Source organism: Equus caballus, chromosome 19 (genome assembly GCF_041296265.1).
Source record: "Equus caballus isolate H_3958 breed thoroughbred chromosome 19, TB-T2T, whole genome shotgun sequence".
NCBI classification, from domain to species: domain Eukaryota; kingdom Metazoa; phylum Chordata; class Mammalia; order Perissodactyla; family Equidae; genus Equus; species Equus caballus.
In genome coordinates this window covers 6351250-6376782 of record NC_091702.1, presented here as the reverse complement: position 1 = coordinate 6376782, position 25533 = coordinate 6351250, and the positions used below count along the sequence as shown (strand labels likewise).

General features: G+C 37.5%; 1 protein-coding gene across 1 annotated transcript in view; it reads right to left on the bottom strand.

Annotated features, from left to right (window-relative positions):
• Positions 1–25533, bottom strand: part of LOC111772182 (ral guanine nucleotide dissociation stimulator-like) — a 45818-nt gene that overhangs the window by 13806 nt on the left and 6479 nt on the right. The window contains exons 2-7 of the mRNA XM_070243066.1: positions 21811–21960; positions 10483–10605; positions 8607–8678; positions 2937–8209; positions 2569–2691; positions 423–2158 (exon numbers count right to left, since the gene is read on the bottom strand). The gene's annotated coding sequence lies outside the window, so the exon portion shown is untranslated. The remainder of the gene's footprint in view (positions 1–422; positions 2159–2568; positions 2692–2936; positions 8210–8606; positions 8679–10482; positions 10606–21810; positions 21961–25533) is intronic.

Here is a 25533-nt window from a genome sequence, read left to right as displayed (position 1 = left end):
GTTCTCATCACAAGAAACACATTTGTAACTCTTGATGATAGACGTCAACCAGACTTCTTATAGTGATCATTTCACAATATACACACATATTGAATCATTCTGATGTAGACCTGAAACTGATATAAAACAAACTTAAATTTAATATTAAAAATGTCTTACTATGTTTTCTCTGAAAAATACATGGTCACAAAAATTTTGCAGAGTTCTGTATAATTCTGATTTCAAGGTTCTCTTAGGCCCAGAATGAAAACATTTGTCTGATCAAAGTTGCCTCAGGTACAAGGGCTGAGACAAACACCACGGTCAGAATGGAAGGGCACGAATGGAAACACTAAATCATCCTCTGCTCACTTCTTTGTATTTGCACTTTTAACAGAAAATCTATTTTTATTGGCTTAAAACGCACATAATGTAAAACTTACCGTCCTGACCATTTTTCTGTGTGCACGCCATCAGGCACATTAACTTCCTTACGCGCATCTTCAGTGTGTTGGCCACAGTCGTACGGTGGTGCAGCCATCACCACAATCCATCTTCAGAACTCTTGTCACCCCACAGAACTGAAGCTCTGTCCCCACTCATCAGTCACTCCCCTTCCCCTGCTCCCACCCCTGGCCAACAGCATCCGCTGTCCGCCTCTCTGAATCTGACCATTTCAGGAATGCCATATAAGTGGGGTCACACAAGGCCAGTATTTTTGGGACTGGTTTTCATTTAGCATAATTTCCTAAAGGTTCATCCATGTTGTCTCATATCTCAGAATATCCTTAGTTTTTAAGGATGAATAACATGCAATTGTATATATATACATGCCCATGTTGCTTCTCCATTCATCCCTGGATGGATCCTTGGGTTGTTCCACGTTTCAGCGATCATGAACAATGATGCCGTGAACATGGGTGTTCAAATATGTCTTTCAGACCAACTTTTCAGCTCTGAGGTGTATATATCCTGTAGTAGAATTGTTGGGTCATTTAGTGATTCTATTTTTAATTGTTTTAATGAAATGCCATGCTGATTTCCACAGCAGCTATACCATTTTACATTCCAGCCACAGTGTACGTGGGTCCAATAACTCCACATCTTTGCCAGCATGCCTTTCTTCACTGTCTGATTTTTGGGGGTGCCGTCACATGGATGTGAGGTGGTGTCTCATTGAGATTTTGACTTACATTTCCCCAGTGATTAGCCACATTAAGCATCTTTTTAGATCCTTGTTGACCATTTGCGTATCTTCTTGGAGGAAAAGTCTATTCAAGTACTTTGCTCATTTTTGATTTGGGTTGTTTGTTTTTTTGTTGTTGAGTTGAGAAGTTCTATGTCTATTCTGGATATTCAGCCCTTGTCAGATAGATCATTTGCAAATATGGGCTCCCATGCTGCATGGGTTGTGTTTTTACTCTGTTGAGGTTGTCTTCAGAGGCAGAAAAGGTTTTAATATTCATGAATTTTGGTGTGTGTACTCTGTTTTTTATTGCCCATGCCTTGAGTGTCATATCCATGAAATCATTGCCAAGTCCTATTGTGAAACGTTTTGTCCCATGTTTTCCTCAAAGTGTTTCAGTTCTTACATTTGGGTCTTGATCCATTGAGAATTAAGTTTTATATCTGGTGTGAGGTCAGAATCCAAGTTTAGATTTTGCATGAAAATATCCACTTTTTCAGGAACCACTGGTTGAAAAGACTGTCTTTTCCCCGTTGAACAACCTTGGCCACCTTATTTCTGGGCTCTCTATTCTGTTCCGATGCTCTATGTGTCTGTCTTTATGCCGTTACAATGCTGTTTTGATACTGTAGGTTTGCAGCAAGTTTTACATCAGTAAAAAGAGAGTCCTCCAACTTAGTACTTCCTTTCAAGACTATTTTAGACATCTGGGCATACTTGAGATTCCATATGAATTTTAGGATGGGTGTCTTTCAGCACAAAATGTCCTTGGGATTTTGATAAGGACTGCATTTAATTGGTTCATCTCTTTGGAGGAAGCTGACATCTTAACAACAAGGAGGCTTCCAATCCACGATCACAGGACGCCTCTCATTTCTGGTAGTGCCGGGTGGTTGTTCAGGTGGAGGGGACAGCACTCTTCCAAGTAGTCACGCAGGGTCCCAGAATTCCTCCACACTGTGCCTTCAGCGTTTCCTCAGAACTCATCGACATCTGCATCCAGTCAAGGGAGAGAAAAAGGCGTGTCAAATGCATGTGGGAAGTTTTCAAGGACTGGGTGTGGATGTAGCACACGTCTGTGCCACCCTCTCCCCTGGCCAGAACTACGCACGGAACCAGCAGACCCTAACAGTCGGCACTGCAGGCAGAACCAGCGGACCCCACCAAATTTGGGACTGTGGACTAACCAAGGGCTAGAGACTCAGTGTCTCAGGGAACCATCTGCCAGCTCCAGCTGCCTGCTACCACTTTGACTGGCACTGTGGACGAACCCAGGGCTGAGACAGATGCTCTGCTAGAGCATCCTGTCAGACTACACTGGCCCGTTAACCTGCGCCTGGAAAGTCACTTAGCTCAGGAGCTCAATGCAGGGAGAGTGGAGCTGAGATGCACGAGACACTTACCCACAGCCCTCAGAGACAGCAAAAAAGACGGAGAATCCAAAGGCTTCATGGGTACCAATGCTTGTGGTTTCTCATCCCCGAAGCCATGAGAAGTCTCCTTCGAATCCCGCTGCTGCCACCAAGCTGTTAAGAAAGAAAATACAACTGTGTAAGTCTAAAGAACTTCATTGCTTTATTCACCAATTCCTGCATCCGGAGGCATCCAATCTAGCAGATAGAAAGCAGCTCCAAGGAGCTGTACAGAATGAAAGACTTTGAAAGGCAAAAGGGAGAAGAAAAAGAAGTCACAGCAGGCGGGAAGATCGCTCGGTTATTGCAAGGTTACTTTCCTCAGGGGACAGCAGCAGTCTATGACGTGGAATACCTACCTAGTGCTGATTGGGGGATTCCTGATCCACTGGTTTAAGATTCTGTTTCCGGGAGAGTCGAAAATCTAATGAAGTCAAGACTCAGTTTGGTGAGGTGGGGCTTAGCGTAAGAGGCTCCTCTTGGGGCCCGCCGTCTGGTTTTGACACATGACTCTGCTGGCCCCCTGCTGGCCCCAGGTACACCCGGGTTTCCCTTCCTGACCATTGTTGGTCACACATCCACTGCCCCTGCCTCCAGTTCTCCCCCTTCCACACCGCAATCCCCGCCATGACTCCCTCTGACACTGTCACGACTTCTCCCACCACACTGCCCTGCTTTCCACAAGGCCAGCAAGAGGCTTCGTAAGCACCACTTCATCAGTCCAGTGGGCTGAGCGGGCTGCCCAGCATCGGGACTCAGAAACTGGTGGGCCTGTCACACGGCCTCCAATCACTGGTACCCCAGCTGAAGTGCCTGCCCTGATGAGAAACTCAATTTTAGCCAGCTCCATTGAACAGCATCTTTGCCCCAAGCTTCCCTTCAAAATACTCCACACATTTTCTGCCCCAGCTGTTTTTTGAGGAGTCATTTTGGGGGAGCCTTTGAGGCCACCTTGGTGATTCTGTGCCCGGGCACAAGCAGCTCTTGGCCCACACACGCTTTGATTGTATCACCTGGAATCGTAGAGCACAGGGAGCCAGTGGATGGGCACCAATCACTTGTTTGACCCCCAAGAGCCGGTGAATATTTCATAGCAGGAACATCTACTTTCGGGTCTTCCTGTGGGCGCACGTCACGAGGCGCTCCCTGGTACCCCGCTCTCCCCCACATCCTCTGACCAGCTTTCCCCAGGCGATGTTCTGCAGTACATCATTGTCTCCACCGACCTGCCCCTAGAGGTGCACCCCACAGGCCACAAGTCCCTGAGTTTCCTGCCCTGCCAGGCTACCACCGACCCAAAGAGATATGTCTGTTCTACTAGGATGACTGGACTGGCATAGGTTAGTGGCCGTAGCCACAGAAAAGCAGGTAATTGAGGCCACCCACAAGTGTGGACAAACAACCCAACACGGACAGCAGCTCCATGAGACTCTATTCTACTCCTTGTAGGACAGTCACCTAAGTCTCTGCCAAATGATTTTAGGAAACCACCTGGCCTCAGACTATCTCTACTGGCCAAGGAAGGAGGGGTCGGGGCCCTCCCATGGTCTACCACCTGCATGTACATCAACAACTGACAAGTTCAAACCTACCTACACCAGAGGGTCCAAGAGGTGAGAATACTGCCCAGTATTACTGAGATCTCTGAACAGATTCCCAGGGCCCCCAAGACCACTGAGCTCTTTTCATGGCTGGTCTTTTCAAGGTGGAGACCATGACTATGGACTGGATCTCAGATTGTTGCTTGTGTGATTTTCGTACTCGCCTCTAGACCCTAATCAGCTGTTTACTCTCAGGGCTACACCGTGCCTTACCCCTAATAGCTGCATGAATTACCCTAATTTCAAATTTTCACTGAAGAAAATCTGCTCAACATAAAATACACCATTTTAAGTACTTGAAAGTACACAAGTCAGTGAGGTTTAGGACAATGAGAATGTTGTGTGGCTATCACTACTATCTAATTCCAGAACAGTTTTAATACCTTGCAAAGAAACCCAGCCTCGCTGTCTCTGTGCTTTGCCCTAACCCAAGTCCACAGAAAGACCTTATCTGTTTCCTCTCCCTGCAGATTTGCTATTCTGGGCATTTCATTCAAATGGAATCATAGAATCTGTGGCTTTGTGTACCACTTCAATTAGCACACTTTTTTAAGGATCATCCAGGGCCTAGCACGTCGCAGTGCTTTCTTCCTTTTTAGGGCTGTGTTATATCCCATAGTATCAATATGCCACATTTGCTTTATGTGTTCATAATTTGGTGGAAAATTGGGTTTATTTCATTTTTGGGCTACTGTGAATAATGCTGCTTTGAATGTCCATGGACAGGTTTTCCTGCAAACATATGTTTTCCATGTTCTTTTGGAGATGCCTCACAATGGACTGTCCAACTCAAAGGCAATGATTGCTTGAAGATGTTAAGAAATGCAAAGCTGTGCTCTACAGTGGCTGCATCATTTTACGTTCCCACCAGTGATGTATGAGGGCTCCCCTTCTTCCTCATCTTTACCAACACTTGTGATTTTCCTTTATGTTGAATACAGCCTACACATTGAGTTCGAAACAGTAGCACATTGTGGTTTGAATTTCCGTTTCCCTAATCATGAATGACATCTAGCATCTCTCTTGTGCTTATGGGCCATCTGCATATCTTCTGGAGAAATGTCTATTTGAACCATTTGCCTATTTTAATTGTTTTATTTGTCTTTTGTTATTGAGTTCTAAGAGATATTTATGTATTCTGAACACTAGATTATACAAGTTGAAAGTCGGAGAATTCAAGACCCAACTTTCAACAATGGATAGAACATCCAGACGGAAAATAAGGACATGGTAGAAATAAATGACATTAAATACTAAGAACATTTTATTGAAGAGCAGCAGAATACACCTTCTTCTCAAGAGCACACAGAGTATTTTCCAGAAGGGATCACGTTTGAGGTCACAAAACAAATCTTAACAAAATTAAGACGATTGAAATCATACCAAGCATCTGTCCTGAACACAATGGCGTGAGACTAGAAATCAATATCGGGAAGAAACCTGCATCATTCCTGAGAGATGGAAATTAAACAGCAGCCTCTTACACAGACATTAGGTCAAAGAGGAAATCAAGAGAGAAATTAAAAAATAGCTCAAGACAAACAAAAAGAATTAAAAACACACCAAAATTATGGGATGCAGCAAAAATAATACTGAGGGAAGTTTGCAGTGATCAACTTGTAATGTCTTAAAGAAGAAGGACCTCAAATTGACAACCTAAGTGAGAACACACAGAACTAGGAAAAGGGAAAACTGAATCCAAAGCTAACAGAAGGATGGAAGTCACAAAGGTGAGAACAGAAGAAAGGAAATAGAGGAGAAAGACAAAAGATCAAAAGGAGGAGTCAATTTTTTGAAAAAATAAAATTGACCAACCCTTAGAAGACAGAACGCCTGACAGAAGAAAAGAGAGAACAATCAAGTAAAGTAAATGAGAAGTGAAAGAGGAGGCCTCACAATCGATGCTTCAGAAATAAGATCATAGAGACCCTCCATCCTCTTGCTCACTAACACACTGGGTGACCCAGCAGACTAAGTTCCTAGCAACAACCTACCCAGTCTCACTCAGGAGGAAACAGACGACGGAACAGACCAGTGACAGATACGGAGGCTAAGTCAGTGATCACAAATCTATCATTTAAAGAAAAAGACCTTTCTAATTTCCACTAGACACACTTAAAACCGGTTACACGCCAAGCCAATCTTTATTTGAGTTATTTACTTAATGTTAAAATACAGCTGATAAAAATATTCATAATGCTCTTTTATGTAGAGAGTTTGAAGGTAAAGTTTCTTGAGAAAACTACAGGTTTTTGTACTTGGTACACAGGGAATGAAATTCTAAAGCACGGAGAATGCGCATTTCTTCACATGGTTAGCGCCCCAGTTTTAGTGAATACCTCTGAGAGATGAGCAAGTACAATAAAGTGTATGACTAAAGCATCACACTTCACTCAAGACTCATTGTATATAGCCACCCTATCTGCAAATATTTAGTATGTTATTTCTAATACTTCACAGTATCACTGCCATCGATGATAGTAATACTAAATTTCCCTTTGAAAGCATCCTAACTTGCCAATTTCTTTGACTTTCTAATACTAGAACACTTATACAGGTAAACTGAGTATGTTAAAAATGAAATGGAAAACAAGGTAAAATTAAGCTAGCATAAGAAAATTATTTGACGTACTTGAATATTTGAAGAAGATAAAGTTAGATAAAATTTACTTGAAAAAGTAAAATGTCAACAACTTTAAAAGTAAATAAGGTGTTTGAAAAATGGTTATATGCATTTAAATATAATGTATTTAATATTTATAATTAATTTTATATTTGTATGATTTAGAGATGCTGCAAGTATACGTTTTTACCAAATGAAATGGGTGTATATTAAAATTAATTCCGCGTCCAAGCCTAGATCAATGGCAAACATTGCTAAAAAGAATAAGCTTCTGAGATTAAGAATTAAATCTAAAAGCGGAAAATTTTTATTATCAAATATAAATTACGAAAGTTGTTTTTAGTCAGATTTTTTAAAGGAAAATTATTTCTCAGCATTGCCGGATCTCATAGCACGCACAAGATGGCAACATTCTACATAATACCCACTTTCTCCAGAGGGGTGTGGAGAACCACATTAGATTTTGGTCAGCTCTGAAGTGGCTGCCACCAGGTTGTTTGTCCTAATTCTCTAATAGTAAATGAACTTGACAAAGATTTCTCTTTTTTTCCACACTTGGACTTGAAAGATTTCATTGTTTGTGGTCAAGTAGATTGATTCAAATAATCTCACAAAGTAAAAGGGCTCATAGCTCAGGGAAGATGCTTTCCGAACATTTCCTGAATTGAGTTTGGATTGTTATCCTCATTAGATCTTTTACTTCTAGTGTTTCTCATACGCCTGCTGCCTGATTAAAACTCATCCTTACAATATGAATCAAGAAATGTGGCCAAAGAAGGATGTGGTTCGTTTTCAAAATAGACAGATAATCTCTGAATTTTTAACTACGAAGACATGCCTTTTATTTTACACACATGGAATAATGCACCTTTCCTGATATAAAATGTTAAGGGCTCTTTAGAGCAAGCAGCAAATTAGAATCCCCTTGACTGTCAACGAGTGGTTCCAGCAACATATCGATTATGACTGGTTGTAAAATAAAATTTGTCCCTAGTTTGTGTTATTATTTACAAAGTACAGTATTTGTTTTTTTGTGTGTGAGTAGAAATTCAAACTTACTATTTGGATATTGTTGAAATCCTCTCTCTCTTTTTCTCTGTATCTCTTTTATTTATTTTAAATCACTTGTAATTCACGTATAGATTCCATGACACTTCATGCCTGGATAGTATATTTATGCTCTGAGTTTTTCCAGCAATGACTTCATAAATATTTTTAGATATATGATACAATTTAATTTCACTCGTTGAATTTGGTTGTTATATCTTCTTAGTCACTTTTCGACTCTCAACTTGCTTCAACTTTTTTATTTTGTGACAGCAATTTCTTATGAACGAATGACAGTTGTCTTATAGCTTGTCCTGCTTCTGGATTTACTTAATGATTTCTTCTTAATTCCATTTATTTCCTATAATTTAGAAACAAGGTTTAAGGAATTAATTATATTTAGAGTAAATATTTTAGCAAATATACCTCATGATGTATCATATCAGAAACACCATAACTAGCTGCTTTTTCATTTTCTTTCAACATCATGTACAAGTTTGTGACAAGGCAAAAATTTTTTTCAGCTTTATTGAGATACAATTGCTAAGGTAGATCTTAAAAGGTCTCATCCCCAGAAAAAAAATTGTAACTACATGAAAATGTGCTTTTACTATCATTTTTAACTAGTGTCTTGTCTTTGAGGAACGATAATGAAAATGGGCTTCTTTCTTCCCCACATTCAGTAATTCTGTAACATTAGGCTATGTGATAGTCACAAATAAAGGGTTAAAAAAGTATTAAATTTTTGCAATTCCTACCTCACTCATGGACTTCATCATGCTTGTTTCATGAGCTTTAACATTTGTGTGACTCAAATATTTCACCAATATCTGAAAGTCAATATACAGCTATTAGCAATAATTTTATCAACAAGCTTTGCTCATGGTATTGGTGTTTTATTCTAATTTGAAATGAAGGTAACCTAAAAGATTTCACAGTTATTAGTCAAGAATATGCTCGATCAGCAATAGCAGTGTGAAAATCAATAAACAGAAACCTCACTGAAAATAGAGTTGAGAGGCCAGAAAGGAGAGCTCTCACATGTATTAACCATTGCAGAGCCCAACAGGAAGAAGACTTCCTCTTCCTGCCCAGTAATAGCCAAGGAGAGACTGTCACAACACAGCCAATGAAAAGCCGCCACGCTTTGATCTCCCAGTCTCCTCCAATGGGCTTTTTGCTTACAATAGCTCTCCCAACTTTCTTTGCCCCTCTATAAGAGGGTTTCTCCTCCCCTTGTTGCTCAGGACTTGCATGTGGCTTGCCATAGTTGCACACTCCAAATTGCAGTTCTTTGCTGATCCCAGGTGAAGCCATTTTGGCTGGAGAAATAATTGGCTGTCTGTTTCTTTAAGGTCAAGACCAGAAACAATGTTGAAGTCACCATGTAATAGAGCCTTCTAAATACTGACACTGAAATCAAATTGTAAATTAAAGCTCTTGTTTAGTTTATCCCTAACATGTGAATGCGTATACAAATGCAAAAATGAACAGTTTCTTATAGAAAAATGAAATCCAAAATAAAAGTCTCTCTATATCTTGAATCTAACTTACAATTCCCACTGTGTCATTCTATATCGGTCAAATGTTGCCAAAATAATATTGTGAAACAAACTACCCCAAAATTCTGGATCCTGAAATGGGAATCATTCATTTTCATCTGTGCGTTTGTACGTAAGTTTATTTAGGGTGGGCTCATCTGGGCTTAGCTCCAAGCTGGAGATTGCCAGTTTCTTTCATCTGTCTCCCATCCTCTATGTATCAGCAGGCTAGCAGAGGCATCTTCTTCTTCTTCTTCTTTTTTTTTTTTTGAGGAAGATTAGCCCTGAGCTAACATCTACCGCCAAACCTCCTCTTTTTGCTAGGAAGATTGGCCCTGAACTAACACCTTTGCCCATCTTCCTCTACTTTATATGTGGGATGCCTGCCACAGCATGATTTGAGAAGTGTGTGTAGGTCCACACCCAGGATCCGAACAGGCAAACCGTGGGCCTCTGAAGCAGAGCATGCGAAGTTAACTGCTATGCCACTGGATGGGCCCCAGAGACATCTTACTGTGGCAATACAAGAACCACATGAAGGAAAGTCCAACTGTGCAAGTCCATTTTAAGCCTCAATTTGCACAATGTCGGCTAGCATCCTTTGAATCAGGGAACCACATGCCCCAGTCCAAAGACAAAGGTTAGAGAAATAACCTCTGCCTCTAAAGGGAGAAAATGCAGGGTTATGTGACCAACTGCCTGGATACAGAAAGGAAAGAAGCATTTGTTCCAATTACTCAATTTAGTACACTTCCGATGTATTGTCCACTCTGGACTCATCAAATGTAAGAAGTATTTCCTGAACTTTCTATAAGCTTTCATGCTTTGGGCATTTAATTTCACTTGCCAATGACTTTTCCTAAATTTGTACTCTTTCCCTCTGTGTCTCCCTCTGTATCTGTCTCTCCCTCTTTCTTAGCCTATGAAAACAACATGAAGTGTATATTCTCAGTGAGTTATTTTTCAAAACATCTAAATTTTTTTGTCTGTGACAGAGAGCAAAGAGAACAGAAAAAATGTGAAAGTCGGTGAGATATTTCGGGGGTAACCTAAACTAACGAGGAGGAAGAGTACACAAAACAACCTTGGTTACCTGTCCCCCTTAGCGAACAAGTGTGAGGAATGTGCCCGTGCAGGCTTTCCTATTGACCGGGTCCCGGCTTCCTTTGCACATGTAGCGCTGTACAGATATCTGCGCTCATGCTCTCCATCAATACTGTGAATACAAAGTACACTGTAATTACAATGCAATCCACTGCCGGGAACTGCTGAGAGGCTAATTAAGTAATTTCTACAAATTACTTTTAGATGCTTCAAGGAAAGTAGTTTATGGATGTCAATTATAGTATCGAAGTATTTGCTGCTAGTTATTGTCTGAAAAAGATGACTACTCCCATCTTTGTTTAATGTGTTGGATATTGTCCTTAGTTATATAACATGTTGACAATTTCCCCTATTTTCCTTCCTAGAGAAGTAAATAAAGTTTTGTTCAAATTAACTGTGAACATAGAATTTTTCAAACAAATAAATGGAAAATTACCTTAATAGAAATTAATAAAAATAATTAAATAGAAAACAAATCACATGTGATTCTATAGCATCAGAATAATTGTAAAATATCAAAATACTTTATTGAGATGTTAAGGAAACTTCGAGCAGAACTTTGTGTGTCATTAATCATGAAAGACTCTGTTCTTCAAAAGTCGAAGTAATTTTTATTATAATCCTGCTAAGAGAATTCTTTCTGTAAAAACATTTCAACGATGCAATAAATAGACAAAGAATAAATCTATAGAGCTATGCACAGCTAGATACGTGGATAATCCACAGCTTCCTGGATGTGGGAGTAGTTCTGCAACATCATCATTCAGCATTAAAAAAAGAGTATTTTTTAAATATATTTTACAAAACAAAGATACGTGTATGCATCATTTAAAGCGATTAGAAATCTACCAATCTTTTGATTATAGTGGGGGATTCTGTAAACATTTCATAATACTGTAATGAAACGGAAAATGAAAATGACTATGAAAAGTAAGCCAGACGAATTATCACAAAAGGAGGAAAGTCCGCACTATTTCTAAAATAACATTACCCCTTTTCATTTAGAAAATAGTAGGGAATGTCTTCATTTAAACAATTAGTAACTTTGAATTTGGGCACGTTTAAAGAAAATTTCCAAGTATTTCAATATTAAGGAATATAATGTATGCAGAATATTCATGTGTGAATTGTGAACAGAAAAAAATCAGCATATATAAAAAGGACATTTTGTCCTAGACTTATAGTCTCTTTTATTGTATGATATTTATATATTTCTGCTTGTATTTTTCTATTGGCACTTCTGCCTACACTTATTTAGACTTACTTTTAACAGTTTCAAGCTGAATATACCTACACTTATAAGTATGATAAAAATGATGTGATAATGTTTCTCATACACTTTAGTGCAAAAAGCTTAATTATATTTCACATTATATCTTAAATATATTGACAGGCCAAAAATACAAAAAAAATGTGTTTTCATGACATATTTTGCATCTCATATCTTAAAACATTTTAACTTACATGGATGAATATGAATAAACATCAATTGAAATATTAATTTTATGTACCAAATTCAACTAATTATCACTCTCAGAAGAAGGTGATCTTTCTTTTGCTTTCTTTTTATTGAGGAAGATTCACTCTGAGTTAACATCTGTGCCAATCTTCCTGTATTTTGTGTGTGGTTTGCTGCCACAGCATGGCTGCTGATGAGTGGTGTAGGTCTGTGCCCGGGAATAGAACCCAGGCCACTGAAGCGGAGTGTGCCTAACTCAACCTCCAGGCGGTGGGGCCAGCCCCTAACACTTTTTTAAGATTGTAAAAATTGTAAGGGAAAACAAACTTTAGAATACACATACACACACACACACATATTCACAAAATAGTTCATTTAATAAACATTTACTAATTATTAATTAATAAATGAATGGAATAGTTAACAGATTAAAAATTCTCAGAGTTCTCGAATTATAGCCATTTAAATCAGCATAGCCATAGATGTATTTGGAAAAATTAGCTATACCGTTTTTATGATTATACAAATTTAATTAGCACAACTTGCTCATTAAAAAGGTTATCCATAGCATCAGACTTCAGATGCCCCTAAATTGCTATTGTTATTGGCAAATGAAATTAATAACATAATATAGGGCAAATAAGAAACCTAGATGTTGTTTCTCTCACTGAATTTAATAGACACTGGCAAGTGACCCTAACCTCCTGGCAAATCCCTTACCCTCTCTGCACCTCAGTTCCCGCCACTGTAAAATGAGTGGCTGCGCTGAATGAACACCACATTCACTTCATTCTCTGAGATTTCCTGCACCTCTGAAAAAGACTTCTGAATAGTAGGATGTAAAAACTCTGATGACCTACTAAACCTTACATTTCTATTTTGTAATATGTTCATTTCCTAAAAATTTGAAACTTTATTTGTACATTTCCATTATGTTTATTTATGGACTTTTCACTAACGGAATTTTGAGCATATATATCTTCCTAGAGCTTAAAACATTTCTCTCAACTTCACCTTCATCTGACTCACTTTTGTAAATAATTAAATGTCTCAAGGTGTCAAAACTAATTTGTTCACAGTAAGATGTAGCTTGGTTGTTCAGGGTTCTGAAAAGGGAAAGGCTAAAAGGGTTGGCAAATGGATTGCACTGTGAAAAAGGAAGAAACTATGCCCTTAAATTGTATATCTTTAAAACTTTCTTGAAAAAAATAGATCACCTCATTTGTACTTTCCTATGCTGTGTTATAGCTATGAGAATACACAAGTTGTAAGAGCGCTATCCTAGGAAAATAACATGTACTCTTTTTATGTTTTCTGTTACAGTTTTGATCCTTTAGCTTATAGTTGATTAAAAACAAAGTAAGAGAGAATATTTTAACTAAGAATTTGCCTCATTAAATTTCTTAGTCTTGGAATTACACAATTGTCATTATATTAAATGCTGAGAAGTAAATAATATATAGTATATGCAAAAACAAAAGCAAACAACACTTATAGACATACCTGAATGTGGATATAGGTCCCTAACCATTAAAAAAAAATCACTGGCTTTGGCTTACAAGAGGTGAAGTAAGTAAATCTTGAAAATTGGAAACTAATTCCACTTTACTTTTCTGAAGTTTTCATATCTTAAATCCATGTTTCTAAAATCTATTTCACATGTATTAATTAACTGAAGTTCAGTGTTTATTTTATTTCTTAACTATACATAATATCACTTTCTTATTTTATTTATATACTAAAATAGTACATTTTTGCTCCAGATTATTGAATGAATTGGACTTTATTAAACCAATTTAATTCTGATGTTTCCTTCTAATCATATTAATATGGACATCCTATTGCTTTTCACTAGTCAAAGTAGAATATCATTACTTTGATCCTTAGACTCAATACACCTATATACAATTAATCTTATGAAGACAGAATTTTTAAGGAGTACTATTTACTTTTTTTTTCTGCTTTATCTCTCCAACCCCCCCCCGTACATTGTTGTATATCTTAGTTGTAGGTCCTTCTAGTTGTGGGATGTGGGACGCCGCCTCAAAGTGGCCTGACGAGTGGAGCCATGTCCGCACCCAGGATCCGAACCCTGGGCCGCTGCAGCGGAGCGCACAAACTTAACCACTCGGCGACGGAGCTGGCCCAGTATGATTTACTTTTGACCGATCTGAGCGTAGAAGTTTGGTACATTAGAGTCAGAGCTTTCTATCCCTTTCAAGTTTCAAAACATAGGATCCCAACACTCAGAGCTACATTAATATTACAAATAGATTGATGATAATAAATTAAGCTACACAATGAGAAGTAGGATTCTAAATATGTCTACTTATTGAGTATTTTAAACAAGCCAGGCACTGTGTTAATTATGTTATAGATATAATTTTTAATTCTCACAAGCCTTCAAGTTAGGTATTTTTCTTCTCTTCATTTTTCAGTGAAAGTAATTAATTCACCCAAAATCACACAACTGAAGGTTGACCCAGTATTAGAAGTCATGATTTCTCCAACTCCAAGGCATTTTTTGACTTCTTGATTCTACACACTAATACGTGACAACTATAAATAAAAGAATCGTGTCTCCTGCTTTGCTCAAGTGAGCCCGTCTTTCCTCCTGTTGTCTTAGAAAAATAAATATAGAGCTTTCTTCATTATCGGAAAAATCCTGGCTTGGATGAAAATTATATGGTGTCCCTAAATATAGAAATTATATAAGGGATTTTCACTTTAATATCTAATCAACAAGGCATTTGGGAAAATCATTAATTAGCTCAGTATAATCTGTATTCCAGTAAAGTCTAGCTCCTTTTCTGTGGTTCCTCAGCTGCTGTTTTCTCATTACGACTGTGCAAAGTGCCAGTCTGTTGTGTCAGGAAACTTATTACTGAAATTGTGATTGTTTATTACGTTGTTCAGTGCATAGTTCTTTAAGCGGCAAATTGTCCATTGATTTCTGAAGAAGGCTTTGCCAATTCCAGTCTGCCTGTTCTTGGAATTGAAGAGTCGGGGTAAAATTTAGTTCTGTTTAATCAAGCAACGAGTTCTATGGTTGAGCCTATATGGGTTTTTGTTTGTTTGGATTCTCTATGTAGAGACACCTGGGTCAAAGTTCAACATGTTGGCAGGGTAGGAGGTGTATTTTAAATTTTTCCTGGCAATGTCAGTTGAAAAATGGATCTCTCCTCTAGTAGTGCCATAAGATCCTGAAAAACGCCACTAACCCTCACCTGGCCACAGCAGTTAGGGAGCAATTCTGATTAATGACGTGGTCACCTGCTTAGAGCAGGTTATTACACATAAACATCCATTTCTCGAAGAAGCATCGTGGACCTCTGGCCTTCAATAAAATTTGTAACTCCACATTTCTTTTTAAACTACTTAAGATCTACAATTTCTCTAACTAATGGAAAAAGCAGAATGTAGAGTATGAAGAATAGGTTGTGAGTCATATAGATGCGATTGTTAATCCATGTCCTGCCACTTATTAGGGTGTGACCTCAGATAAATCTCTGAAACACCTTCAGCCTCCAGGTTCTTATCATCATATAAAGATCTGAGTGCATAATACACTATGCTGTCCAAGGAAGAGGTGTTTTATAGCTCAGACAAAGCGTTTATATCAGGGCCTGGAGCCTAGTACTCGCTCAATAAAATAGAGCTACTATGGTATGATTGTTACATTGCACACTCAGTTTTAAACATCAAGTTTGCAACTACCCAGAGACACAAAATTGTGAAAATCACAACGTAACTTCCACAGTCTAGATAGATGGACTGTAATGCAGAGTGAAAATACAAACTCAACTATTTTAATTGTAGATGTGAGAACATTTTATAACATTTGCATTCATCATTAGTATTTATTATCTTCTACTGGTTTCCATACAAAACTATTTTCCTCATTTTCTTAAAAATAGACTCAAATAAATTTTAGGTAAATTAATGCCTTAAACAAAAATCAAGGTATTTGCCTTCTAGTTCCTAGACTGACAATGTGTTCTTTGGGGAAAAAATATGAAATTGATTAATTCTTATTCATAAGGAGGAAATGTGTAAAATAATCTGTCCACAACGATAAAGATAAGATTTCTGTTAACTCTTGGAGGAGATGGATTCGTGGCTGCTGAGTTTAATACCTTATGGGGAAAATATCTGTTAATATTCAGCAACTCTTAGGAATACGCGTTTGTTCCCTAAAATGAAATAAATATGATGGAATATTTACAGCAGATAAAAATCAATAACATTTCACCCATGTTATTTCAGAACTAATATGACTCTATGGAAGATCTTCATTCCATAATTTCTTATGTTATAGAAACTTTTTAAAGACTCCTTCACTATATTTTTTTCTCAGTGGTATATTATTTCATGGTGAATACCGTTCTAATAATAGTAGTTAAAATTTATGATCCCCATATCAATAATATGATTATGTTTCCAAAGACACAGAGTTTCTTACATGTTTGACAAATAAGTTTTAAAATTTTACTTAATAATTTTGATCTGAGTAAATCATTTTGAAACTTAACACTCATTTTGTAATCTTCACCGTGTCCATGGTGACTTCACAACAGTCCACGCCCTTTTTATAAATGCAGTTAAGCTTGTATCCTTAGCAGATCAAGCACAAATACTTCCACTCTGTTCTCTTGACTTTTAACCCACTATTTTTCAACTCCAACTTAAAATTCTCATTTTTCCCTCCTATTTTTTCCAGATAAAAGTGGCCTTCTATATCTAATAGAACAAAGGTTTATCTCAGTTCAGGGAAAATAGTTATTCTAATTGCAAGTGCCATAGAATATGTTTTCTGTAAAAGATGAGATTTTGCTAAATACACTCACAAATTAGTTCATCATACTTTTTTGATCTCTCTAATTTATACCAGGTAGTTCAGCTTCTGATTGCTTGCTAATATTCAGGGACACTGAGCATTAATAAGAAACCATATCCTTTAATTTGCATGAAATCATAGATTCCTATAGAAAGAACAGGAACCTGATTTACATTGCTATTCAGGAAGTTTTGGAAATTATCACGTGTGAAGATGTGTTGAAGAGTTAGGCGTGCACTAAAAGAAAAACCTAAACATTACTGTGGGACTTTGCCTTTCCAGCCTCAAACCTTGAACTCCATATCATTGTTTGTGTTCTCTGATGAAGCAAGAATGTGTTTGAAATCAAGAACCACTTTCCTGAGGGCAGCAGAGCTACTTCAGGACCCATGGCCGCCTGTGCAAGTAGATTATTAGAAGAGGAAGAAATTCAGATAGACAAAGAGAAATATCAGACAGCATTGGTTAAGAGACAATTAGCAGCAGCATCAGCAGCAATCCATGAAGAGAAAAATAATAGTAATGTAAAAGAGTAGTATGAGTCCCCTCCACGTTCCTCCATAAAGATCCTTGTTTTCTGAGAGTAATAGAAATGATACTATGGTGGAAGATATTGGATTTGCATGGTAAAGAAACAAGACTACTTCTTTGGGAAAATGTCTGTGTGTACCCTCTGCCCATTTTTGATCAGTTTGTTTATTTGTCATTGAGTGGTATGAGTTCTTTGTATATTTTGGAAATCAACCCCTTGATTTGCAAATATATTCTCCTGGTTTGTGGGCTGTCTTTTCATTTTGTTCATGGTTTCTTTTGCTTGCAGAAGGTTTTTAGTCTGACATAGTCCCATTTGTTTATTTTCTCTTTTATTTCCCAGGCCTGAGTAGACACGGTATTCAAAACGATGCTGCTAAGACTGATGTCAAACAGTGTACTGCCTATATTTTCTTCTAGGAGTTTTATGGTTTCAGATCTTACATTGAAGTCTTTAATCCATTTTGAGTTAATTTTTGTGTATGGTGTAAGATAATGGTCTACTTTCATTCTTTTGCATGTGACTGTCCAGTTTTCCCACACCATTTATTGAAGAGACTTTCCTTTCTCTATTGTATGTTCTCAGCTCCTTTGTCAAAGATTAGCTGCCCATAGATGTGTGGTTTTATTTCTGGGCTTTCACATCTATTCTATTGATCTATGTGTCTGTTTTTTTGCCAGCACCATGCTGTTTTGATTACTATAGCTTTGCAGTATTCTTTGAAGTCAGGGATTGTGATGCCTCCACTTTTGTTCCTTTTTCTCAGTATTGCTTTGGCTATTTGGGGTCTTTTATTGTTCCATATAAATTTTAGGATTCTTTGTTCTATTTCTGTGAAGAATGTCATTGGGATTCTGACTGTGATTGCATTGAATCTGTAGATTGCTTTCACTAATATGGACTTTTTTTTTTGGAGTAAGATTAGCTCTGGGCTAATGTCTGCTGCCAATCCTCCTCTTTTTGCTGAGGAAGACCAGCCCTGAGCTAAGATCCGTGCCCACCTTCCTCGACTTTATATGTGAGATGCCTAACACAGTATGGCCAAGTAGTGCCATGTCCATACCCGGGATCCCAACCGGCAAACCCTGGGCCGCCAAAGCAGAACATGTGCACTTAACCACTGCACCCCCTGGCCAGCCCCTGAGCATTGAAACTATGTGTATTCTTCCAATCCATAACATTGAATATCTTTCCATTTCTTTATTTCTGCTCCAAAGGATATGAACAGACATTTTTCCAAAGAAGATATCCAGATGACCAACAGACACATGAAAAAATGTTGAACATCACTAATTATTGGGGAAATGAAAATCAAAACTATGAGATATCACCTTACGCTGATCAGAACGGCTATAATTACCAGGACAAAATGTAAAAAATCTTGGAGAGGATGCGGAGCAAAAGGAATACTCATACACTCCTGGTCGGAATGCAAACTGGTGTAGCCACTATGGAAAACAGTATGAAGAATTCTCAAAAAGTTAAAAATAGAATACCAAACAACCTACCTATCCCGCTACAGGATGTTTATCCAAAGAACTTGAAGTCAACAATTCAAAGAGGTTTATAAATCCCTATGTTCACTGCAGCATTATTCACAATAGCCAAGACATGGAAGCAAGCCAGACAGAGAAAAACCAATACTGCATGATTTCACTCGCATGTGGAAGACAAACAAACATATGGACAAAGAGAACACATCAGTGGTTACCAGAGGAGAAGGGTTGGAGGGCTGGAAAAAACGGGTAAACAGGCACATATGTATAGTGACAGATAAAAACTAGACTATTAGTGGTGAGCATGATGCAGTCTATACAGAAACTGATAAGCAATAATGTACCATGAAATTACACAATGTTATAACCCCCACTATGACCTCAATAAAATAATTGAAAAGAAACAAGAGTGCTGATGTTCAGAGAAGTGTCTTTATGTGTATCTACTCACCAGCAAGTGAAGTATTCCTTCACTTCCAAGTTTTAATTCTAACTTAATTTAAAGTACTAACAATTTCTATTAGCAAACAAAGGGTTCTTCCATTTATTAAATTCTGAATATGTGCTATGAATTCTTTGGTGAATTTATGGCTAAATTTTTATTTTTATCGTTATACCAATCTAAAGGCAATTAAAATTGCTATCACTCCCTCAGAGGAGGAACTAACTCTTTTCTTGTGTCACACAATCCTTGAGATGTAGAGCCAGGATTAATTGTTGTGGATGAGATACTAAAGCACAGGTTTCCACGATCCCATGGAAGAAATATTCCCATGATATTCCTTTTGTTGTTAAAAAAAACTATATCAAATGTAAAAATGTAAATAGGCTTACATAATTTAAATATCATATTAAAATGTACAATTTGTCTCTAAATAGAAAATATTTTTCTGGGGCAATTTAAACCAGAAAAGGAGAAGAGGAGGAAATAAAGGCAATGGTGAAAGATAGCTCCCACCGGCTTTTAACATTCATTTTTATTAATTTAATCCTGAATGTGTACATAGGGTATTCTAGATAAGAGACAGATTTCTCATGAAATGCCTCCCAGTAAGTAATATGTCTGTTGGTGCCCGTTGCCCTAGTCCTTACCCCTAGAGCAGCCTGATGAGAGCCAGGTCAGTTGTCCTAATGAGTGGCTGGACACTTCATAGGCAAGATATGGGGGAAAATGACACACTTCTGCTTATAAAGGGGAAGGGGCCAGTTGTTCCCTCCTGAAATATAATGGGCCTGAATCCTAACTGAACCCTTTGGCATGTAAATAATCTCTCTGGGAGTCAGACAGCCTCATGGTTTTGGCTTTTACCAACTAGAGGTGTCTCTAACCCTTGGGTCTTATTTCTCCTTGAAACGACAGTCCCTAGGGAGATGTCTTAGTGGTCCACCCTGACTAACTTAGGTGCCCATCTTAGATTGTAACCATTTGGCTTTGGGAGATAAGAGAACTTTTAAACAAATGGATATGGATTTAATCCTTATAGTACATGGATGTTTCTTAGAGAAGTGAAAGCAAATGTTCTCCCATTTTACAGCGCGTGTTTCTGTGGCTCAGGAGACTAGGCCTTTTACAGGAGCACAGAGAATTTGCCAGCAGCAGCAGAACTGTTTTTGGAAATGAACAAGTGGCAAAGTGTTGAGAAGGGAAAAGATCTTTTGAAAACCTGTGGTAAAGCATTGTTGGCTATATGATTTGGGGAAACTTTATAACTGGCACGACATTCTCCTCTACTCTTAACAATTGTTGGAAAATTTTCTCTTGTAAACTAAGCAAGATCAGGCTTAGGTTAATTTACTCAGGTGGAGAAGCATGCTTTCTCTTGTTCACTGTACGATGTGTGAGGAAGTAGAGCAGCCCTCTCCTCTTTTCGCCTTAGTGGGCCAATGAAAATGCCCCAGTGCATCCCCAGTTTACGAGTACTCAAGGCTACTAATTCTCAGTCTGGCAAACATTCATCACATATCTAAAATGCATGAAGTGTGTGAGGTTCCAATTTTTGAACATATCTGAATAATTAAAGTTTCATTATTCCAAAGGTCATATAGTGAAATGTGTTGATAGGTTAACAGATTACTTAGGAATAAAGTGCCAAAGGCACTGTCACGATGTTCTCTTCTGAAGGCCATGCCCACAGCCAGCTCTGTGCCACAACACCGTCTAAATCGCTATACTGGGATGGGTTTAGGTACCTACCACATCATAGGTCAAGAGTGCTAACCACTGACTCGTGGATCTGAAACTTCTTATTACAAAGCTAATGCATTGTACAGATTGCATCATGCCGCATGGGTCTAAGAAAAAGCACAGTGCTTATTGTTTTGCTCAAGATTTTGTGGAAAATTGCAATGCTGGATTTTGTCCAAACTTTAATTCTTTGTGAATCTTCTTTCCGTAAAATTGTCCACTTTGTAAAATGAATCTAGAATCTGAAATACAGGGCCTTAATATCATTGTCTTTGAACTTCCTTTTCTCAGCATTATCCTTGGAATTAGAGAAAAAAATGATTATTTTATTGACAACCTCTAATAAAGCTTCTTTTATTGCCCCTTTTTTTTCCGCGCAAAAAACTGCCTGCATTTTATCTGCCCCAGCACTATAAAGTATTCTGCAGGATCATTTCTCATTCTTCATGAACCAGCAGCATGCCCCAAATCAACAGTGACTGGAGTTGCTTGTCTCTAGGTCAGTTTGCTCAAACAGTTAGAACTTGTTTGTCATAAATCAGTTGAGTCCACACGCAGAGATTGATATTAATGCTTTGTTAAGAGATTTTCAGTATGGTTATTTTATACATTGCTGGTTTTGTTTGCAAAATTTAACCAGTGAAAATTGCTCCTCAAGACTCAGAAGCAGGCAACGCCACAAAGTTTACTGTCCTAAGTGGAAGTAATTGCACTCAAATTGACCCAACCTGGAATAGGAAAACATTTAGTTACAGTAATGTTCCTTTCCCTTCCCCTCCCAGATGATGATCAAGGCCTTGATGCTTACCACGTCAGAAATATTAAGGAAAGGCCTGTGATCTTTTCTATTGGCGTCATCCATTTTCCTTGTGCCAAGCTCAGAGCTTAGTCATGCAGATATTTGTCATATCTTCCAAGGTCAACTCACATTGTGTTCTGTCTCCAGGTCTCATGCAGCCTGTAAGAGATTTTCCATTTCTCATGGTCCTTGTTTGAACTTCTCAGTGACATTCCACACTGGCATCTCTACATTGGTTTGTTCCGAGGGCTTACATATTCATTTTGTAGAGAAGTGTCCCCTCAGCTTGAGCACAATATTAAGAAAATATTGTGAAAGTTTCTCACAATATTTTCTTAATATTTCAACACGCGTAATGGTAAAAATACAACATTCAAAATGGTTTAAATCCAGATACAGTAGTGTTTACAAGGTAAAATAAAGCCATATATGATAATATTGGAGAAGACAAATGTCATAAAATCAATGGTCTGACATTCCTGGTTAAAATACTTTAAAAAGGGGGGGAAATTATACAAAAGGTAAACAAATAAAAGAAACTAATAAAGAACAGGAATCAATGGAATAGAAAATAGAAAAACAATGAAGAAAATTAATAAAATGAAAAACTGATTATTTAAAAATATCAATAAGAGGGATGAACTTCTAATTAGGCTAATACAAATAACAGCAAAGGCAAAAATTAATAGTATGGAGAATGGAGGGGGGAACTTCCATAGTTATTAAGACATTAAAAAGATAATAAAGAGACGGTATTAAATTTTATGCCAGAAAATTTGACTATTTGGATGAAATATGCAAACTATTTGAAAGATACAAATGACCCATGAAGAAATAGAAAATCTGAATATCTCTATATGCATGAAAAATAATGAAAAATTTTTTGTTGAGTAAGCAACTTCCCACAAAGAAACTTCTAACGTCTGAAGAAAGACAAATATAATTCTTAAACAGACTCAGAAAATAAACTTGCCTTGTTAGAAACGTTAAGAAGTTCTTCAGAAAGAAGGAAAATGCTGTGAGTCAGAAAATGGGTCTTTCAATAGACGAACGGATGAAAAAACTGTGGTACATGCACACACTGGGATATTTTCATAGAAAAAAATAAATGAGCTATCAAGCCACAAAAAAAACCATGGAGGAACTTTAAATTTATATTTCCCAGGGTAAGCAGTCGGACTGAAAAGTCTACATATTATATCACTCCACTTAAATGGCATTTTGGAAAAGGCAAAACTACAGAGACATTAAAAAGATCCGTGGTTGCCAGTGGTTTTGGGGAGAGGGGAGGAGGGATGAATATGTGGAAAACAAGGACTTTTAGGGCAGAAAAATTACTCTGCACACTATTGTAATCGTGGATACACAATATTATGCATTTGTCAAAATCCATACAACCGTACAGCACAAAGCATGAATCCTAACAAAATTAATTTTAGTTGCTGATAAAGTGTCAATATTGGTTGTTCTTCACTTGTCACAAATGCACCATACTGAAAGAAAATGTTAATCACACGGGAAACTGTGAGTTTGGGAAGGAAGTACACAGGGACTCTCTGCACCATCCACTCTCATTTTAAATCTTTACAAAAGTAACTGACCAAGTTAATATGGAGGAAAAGAACTGTCTTGACCTCCTTTACGCAATATCAGGTCAAATCAGTCGTTGATAAACTTTGTTTTAGCCTGGTTAAAACAGAGTAGTACAGCTTGAAAAAATTGTGTGTTATTACAGGAACGCAAGGTTTGTTTAATATATGAAAATTAATGCACTTCACTATATTAAAATAATACATAAGAAAAGACATGATCATTTTAATAGAGGCAAAGAAACCATGTGAAAAAACTTTTAAAAATTCATGGAAAACCTCTCAGCAAACTAAGAATAGAAAGACAAATGCTCAGTGTTGAAAAAATAAAAATAATGATTTCTACCTAAAATCTTAAACAATGCAAGTATATACTTGTCACCATTCCTTTTCAACTTTGACCAGATATCAGTGTAAAAAGATGAGAAAGAAGAAACGGAACATAAAATTCGAAAGGAACAAGTCGAACTCTATTTTCTAGAGATGATGTGATCATCTATGTAGATAATTCAAAGGAACCCCCAAAAAATGAATACTAGAAACAATAAGTAATTTTATTAAGTAGCAAGACACAAAGTTAATACACAAAAGTCAAATTTACTGCTATACCTCTCAATGGGCAGGTAGAAAATAAAATAAAAAGTAACATCATTTACAAAAGCATAAAATTAAAATTCTAGGAGTAATTTAATTGGCAATTTATAAGATGTGTCCACTGGAAGTTAAAAGTAAAAGACTCAGAGAAATTAAAGATAGAGTAAAGAAATAAATATACAATTCTATCAACTGGAATGCTTGACATAAAGATGGCAATTCTTCCCTGAGTTCATCTATAGATTAAAGGTAAGCCTAATTGAAATGGAAATTCTAGCAGGATTTTTAAAATATATAAGAAACTGAATCTAAAACATATTTGCTAAGTCAGAGGTCCTAGAATATACAAAATGATTTGATTAAAGGAAAATACTTGAGGACATATATTTCCCGTGTTTAATATTTACTATTAAGCTATATGGAACAAAACAGTGTGCTGCTGGCATATGGATTCGTGGATAAAGGAGTTGAACAAGCTAGAAAGTCTGGAAATACATCCCCTCTTACGTGATAAATTGGCATTCTACAAAGATACTAAGATTTGTATGATAAAATGAAAATGACTGTTAATATCAAATATCTGGCAGTTTTTATAATGTTAAACAAACACCAGATGACCCCACAATCCCACTCTAGGTATTTAACCTAGTGAAATGAAAACCTACGTCCACACAAAATCTGTTCGCAAATGTTTATACCAGTGTTTTCTCACAGTTGCCCCAAACTGGAAACAACCCAAATGTCCTTCAACCAGTAAGTAGATAAAGAAACGATGGTGCAGTCGTACCATTGGATACCATGCAACATTAAGAAGGAACCAACTGTTAATGCTCACAAATACTTGGATGAATCTCAAAGGTAATAAGCAAAGTGAAAGAAGCCAGACTCAGAAAGCTGCACACCATGTGAATCCGTTTATGTGGAAACAGAGAAGGCAAAACTACAGGATGGAGAAGAGACTAACTTCGGGGTTAGAGATGGGGAAGGCATTTGACTATAAAGAGCAGCTCAGTGATATTCTGGAAGACGACAAACTGTTCTGTATCTTGAGTGTGGTGGTAGTTTACACAATCATATGCATTTGTCAATTCTCACAGGACTGTGCCTCTCAAGAGAGTGAATTTCACTTTAGGTAAATTACAGATAATTTTTTACAAGCAAAGAATAATGCACATTTCTGCCTATTTTCTTTCTTGGTGTGTCTTCTTTGCACCTTCCTCCCCAGTTTCTGTTGTCAAGAGAAGGCAAAGGTAATATATACGATTGTAACCTGTGGTGTCCTGCCATGAGAAAACATGTCATAGACAAACTGGAACTAGGGAGCATTAAGGTTCTTTCCAAAATGATGGGCAGGGTTTAGGTCAAACAAGATTTAGCAATGAAGAGATCCATTACTGCCTCTAGGCCTGAAAGAACAAAGGAGGGAGCAGTCTCCGGACTTGGAGAGAAAGTCATCTGGTGAGGGCTGCCTGGGGCCCTCAGTCCAGGGAAGCACCCTATCTGCACTGCCCAGCCCAGGGACCAGAGGGAATAAATATCCTGAGGGCCC